We start from the raw sequence: 6,000 nt of genomic DNA, 5'->3' as shown, positions 1-6,000 counted from the left end.
TTACTATAGTCTAGGGAAAGAATCCAAGGTACCACGCAAGATGGCTTCCTTTCGGGACACTCCCATCATCTTTATCCACTATCCAGTTATGCAGATCAGTGGCGCAGATCAGTAATTCCAATTGTCCCTGACCAATGGAAAATGATATCCACTTTTTCCAACTTCATCTACGGGATTTGGAACAATGAACGAAATGCATGGGAAAACTTTATTTTTGTAATATTTTCGCAATGAATAATAATAATTATTATTTTCTTATTGCATTTAATAGTCCTTAAAAAACGAAAACTATCTTTTAAATACACAGAAAATCGCCGATCCTCCAAAGTACAACAACATCGATGTTCAATTGAGTTGCAACAAATTTTAGTTGGTGCTTGAAGTGAAAATACCTAATTGTATCTCTGCCGATGGAAACGTACTGAAAAATCAAAGAAAACGCACTGGTCAGTGCGTACTCAGTGCTGCTTCTTTAGCACTGCCTATACCGCTAGTTTTTTATACCTGAGTTCCCCTTCACGTGTCCATTTAAATTTTCAAACGGCTATTTTACCCAATAAATCTAGTCTTTGAGGTCTTTGAAAAGATGTGTTAGTAGCATATACGATAGTGTTAGTGAAAATCGGTGTGCCTATGCCCACGCGATTAGGCTACCAAGTAGACCAGCTGAAAGGGATTAAAAATCAAAATTTTAAATTTGTAAAATTTTGAAATTATCTACGAGAAGGTTGGAAATTTATAATCTACGGGTTTCGATTATTTCAGATACCTAACTTTTTCTTTTCGATGTTTAAAATTGGAGTGAATATAACGTATCTCGTAATCAGAAATGAGATACGCCAAAAAACACAGTAATACAAGAATCTGTATTTCATCAGAAAAATGCGGTTAACTTTCAGATGCAACCAAAAGAATCATTCGCCAGTTAAAAGTCCACTGATGATGATAACATGACTTTAAGCAGCGCGCTTGGTTGAAAGTCAACTGCCTTATGTGCGTAAAATTTACTTATAGGTTAATTTAAGACAGAAGATTGTTGACTTTCCGTCAACGCATGCGTGTGCAATGAAACTTATAGGTTGATTGAAGTGAGCTGATTGTTGAAATTCATAAAATTAAGGCGCTATCGTTCAGTTCTTAGGAACATGAAATTAATATAAATGTAAAAATAAAAATTGAATAATTATAAATAATAATTTTTTTTCAAATGTGAGCATTGAATAAATTACAGATTTGCGCCTAATAAATCAAGTTGGTTCATCCTCCAAGTCGATGAGATTAGTAGACGGAAAAAAGAACTTAATGGCACTGAACAAGGCACTTATATCCATTTCAAGAAACCAGGTACAGAACGTGAATCTTCAATCCTTTTTTATATCTTTTTTTATCACATATTAACGATTATTCTATTTATAATGAAAATCTATTATATATCTGAGTATACATATCAAAATAGGAAACGTGGCCGAAACAACTGCCATGAAAACAATGTTGATCGATACTATCAGCGCTATCGACGCTATATTGGCTACTCTCAGCTGCTCTCTTGGCTCCTCTTATAAAATCGCCGAAATCCGTAAGTGTGTTCATCGCCGCATCGCATTTCGCGCACGCCTTCCTGCCAGCACAAATTGAATTTCAGAACACGCAAATAAAAATCATCCCAAACTCAACATCCCTGTCAATTAATTATAATACTACTCGTATATCAGATATGAAACACTGCACTTAAATTCCATTTCCGGTTGGAATTAAGTGACTTACTTAATTTGATGCAAAAATGAAATTCATCTATATTTAAAATGCATCATCTTGTATTACTGTGCGGACAACATTTGTGAATTCAACTTTAAAGTAGTGTATTAGTATACAAGTTATAATTTAAATATTTATAATGTGAAAAATCTTAAATTAAACAAGCGTTAATAATGTGAAGAAAATTCGAAAACGGGAATCGGTTTGGTTGCGGCCAAGTACTGTAAATAATTCTGCCCGTCCAGTACGTGACTAGTACGCACTGTTCAATGAAAGAAAGTTGAAAATTAGGTAAATCTTATTTCGATTAGTTTCCTTATTGGCAATTATTTATTCTAATATCGCCAAGCGAATAGTTGTTTTGACAGGTTTCAGGTGGCTGACAGCGCGGTTCAGCACTCCACAACTTCTGACATGAGCCAAAATTCAATCTCCAAATGATACATTCCCCTAGATGTCCAGATGTGCAACTACGTTAAGAGGAATAAATTTGAGGCACTTGAAAATTTTCTCAAATGCTCATTGGGAGACCAATGAAATTTGAGCTGCAACAAATTTAACACCAGTGTTTTTCTGTGTATGCCCCTACCAATTTTTATTGCGTTTTTTTCAAAAAGCAGGTTTTCGAAGTTCTAACTTCCCATGTCCTCGGGCGAATCGTTTTTCAACCTAAAGTATTCTACCTAAGCTTAAACTTTCGGGAATTCATCCGGCTATATGCCCCTATTTATCATCGCACTATACAAATTTGATATAGGCGTGCTTACGCGTGAAAAAGTTTACGCAAAGGTTTTGTCCCTGAACGCTGGTGCCTTTGAGTCAACTCATGGTGACTCAGCTCGAGAGCATCGATCAATGGAGTTGAGAACAGTCGTTAAACCAGATACTATAAAATACATCGCGTGGTTGGCATATAGCCGAACAAGCGATCATATCGGTCAGTTAACTGATATTAATAGCAGGGTGTGGTATCATATAGGCACTTAATCTAGTTGCAGGGCCTTTACCTTAATTGTAACAAATTAAATCACGCGATTCCAATGATTCCCTCAGACGCACAGTGTTATTGAAAAAATTTACTGTTTTTAATCAACCACAGGTCGTATTTATAACAGATTTCAAAGTTTCTTTCTCTCTCTTTTTTTTTTTTTGAAAAATGCTCAACATTAAGTCTTGAAGTGAACCGTGCTTTGCGCTTTGTTAATTTTTTCACAGATTGGCAATATATGAACGAATAAAGTGACAAAATTGACCCCTTTAGCTTTGTGAATTTTTATTTTTAAACAACATACAGAAAGAAACTCTCTATTAGGCGGAATTATTGCACCTACACTCATTAAATCGAAACAATTCTTATAATATTAAACCTAATTATAATTAACAGTTTGTATAAAGAAATTATTACAAGTGCTTTATTTTAATAGAAAAAATTGTTTGTTTCACGCTAGTTTATTATATTTTTCATAAGAGTCATAATTTCTTACGAAAGATTGGCATAAGTAAACATTTACTGTTTCTATCAACATTTTTATCAACAAATTTTCAACATATATTATGTGTTTTTCTCTTGGCTAAATTGATTTTTTTATCCAAAAGGGATTCAAAATTGTCTTCAAAAGCATTTATATACTTTGAGCTTTATAAAAAATGAATAATATCGATTTTTAATAACCATTTCATTAAACCAATGTTCCAACTAACCGTTTCGTTGCAAAAAAAATAATACTTTTTCTTTAACTATTGTCATGAAATTGATTGCGATGATTAACCAACGAAATTTATTGAAAAATAATGAATGTGATTTTTATAAACTTTCCGTTAAACAAAAACTAAGATTTATCATTTTCACAAACAAAAGAAACTTTTTTTTCATTGAAATTATCTAATAATAAATTAAAAGTGACTCAGAAACTGGATGTGAGACATTAAATAACTTTTTGTGTAATTATTAATAACAATCTCTGGAACAAAATGTCACAATCTGACTTTTTATCATAAGAAGAAGTTACTTTTTCTTGAATAATTATTGAAATAGGGTTAATTGTAATAATGCACCAACTACATTAATTAGCAATATATATATATATATATATATATATATATATTTGTGTGTGTGTGCGTTGTTGTTTGTTTGTCATAATTTATAAATTTAGGAAGAACCTAATAAATACGAGATCTTCCTAAATTTATAAATGTTCAATTTTCCCAGAAGTAAAAAAGATAAAAATTTATTCTTCTTACAAATTGTATGCTAAACATAATTTATTAATCAAAAAATCAGTGAAATATTTTATGCTTTATTAAATTTTAGTAAAATCATCATTATTAAGTTCAACCGCCAGTTATATGTCTCTCGCACACGCGCTTACAAGAGGAGTCATAATTTCCGTTCATAATTATAACCATTGCTTTAAAATTATTTGTGTATGATAAGATTTTGGCGTTATTTAGAAACAGTGGGTGAACTACTGGTAGCCTGGGCCCCCATTATCGTAGTTAAGCCACTGTTTAGAAACATAGTATGACGGTTTGTACATTTTAATTGTTTGTATTTTTATTTCTTGTTATTGTAAATTACTATTTGTTGGTTAAATATTACCATTGCGCTTTTTGCAATAATCACAGAAGGAACAATAACTCTTTTCTATGATCAAAAAGCAGATTCTGACACTTTGTCTTGAAAAATTGTTACTAAATTATTGTATTTTAAAATTATATTAAATTTGTATTCAGTTTTTGAATTTCTAATTATTTACCGTCGGATATTTTTAGTGAAAAAAGGTATTTTTTCTGGGTAAAAATAATAAATTTTAGTTTTTATTTAAAATATATTTATAACAATCACTCAAATTATTTTTTAATGAATTTCTATGATTAATCATTACAAGAGATTGCATTCCAACCATAATTTATGAAAAAAAAATTTTCTATGAGGAACCTGATAGGTTTTACATTTTTTAACGCAATTTTGATTAAAAATATGTATTATTTACGTTTAATAGAGCTTGAAGTATATAAATGCCTTTAAAGACAATAATTGCCAATCACGTGTAGTGAGGAAAATCAACATAGCTATGAGAAGAACTCATTTATTTAGAATTCGTTTATAAAAAAAGTAAATTTCAACTTATGCTAATTTTTCGTTACACTTTATGAGTCTGCAGAAAAATCTTGACACCTAACGTTAAACAATAAATTTCTTTTATGAGAAAAAAAAATAGTAAGACTTTGTTTCATGAAATTGTTTATAATAATTGAGGTAAATATAATGAGAATTCTTTCTGTTCTATGAGAGCTACAGGTCCAATGATTTCGGCTAATATTGAGTTTCTTTCTGCATTCTTTCTATTAAGATAAAATTTTACATAGCCTAGGAGGGCCAATGTCGTCAATTTATTTGTTTATCCAATTAGACTTTCCAAATTTATCCGGTATGCAGTCAACATCGAAGATGACTATAAGCACGACAACGACAACAACGACAGCGACGACAATGACAGCGACAGACAGACACGCACGTAAGAACTTTTTTGTTGACTTCGACATTTTATGAAATCTGCCAAAGTCAGTTTTCACAAAAAACTAATAACTTCTGATTGAAGATGAGAATGTAATAATTAATTATTTTTTTGTGCGACAAAAATGTTAATTTTTTAGTTTTTTACATTTTTATAATTTGTAAATGAGAAAGTATTAGAACTGTCCGAAACTTGACACCAGCAATCAAGTTTTGGTTATGGCGTCTGTCTGTCCGTCCGGCCGTGTGTCCATAAACACGATAACTCTCGAAAAACTAAACGGGTCAAATCGCGCTTCGGCACACTTTTTTTAAGTCCTGAGAGAAGAGGCAAGTTCATTAATCAGCCACTTTCGATTAAAATTCAAAACGATAGAGCATTTTCAAAATTTGGTGCTCCAAATTTTTTTTAGTGATGCCGTCCGAGACGAGAATTACCGAGTCTGGCTCGCTTTCGTCTCGTTCATCCCTCGGTTTCGTCTCGTTTTCCCGGGCACATTCCTCGGTTTGTCTCGGTAATTTATTCCTCGTCCTGTCTCATCCTTACTCGGTCTCGCTTCGTTTTTTCCGAAGAATGGAACAGATGTGCGCTGGTGGAGCGCGCAGCTCGCAGAAGCGTTCTTTTGCTACTCTGTCGCGCTAATACTAATTAGCGTTCTTTAATGAACAGTTTAAGTGTAAATATGTGTACATTAGGGTGGCCCAAAAAATCACATTTGAGAAATTTT

Source organism: Belonocnema kinseyi, chromosome 3 (assembly GCF_010883055.1).
Source record: "Belonocnema kinseyi isolate 2016_QV_RU_SX_M_011 chromosome 3, B_treatae_v1, whole genome shotgun sequence".
In the NCBI taxonomy this organism is placed as follows: domain Eukaryota; kingdom Metazoa; phylum Arthropoda; class Insecta; order Hymenoptera; family Cynipidae; genus Belonocnema; species Belonocnema kinseyi.
Note: the sequence above shows the minus strand (reverse complement) of the source record.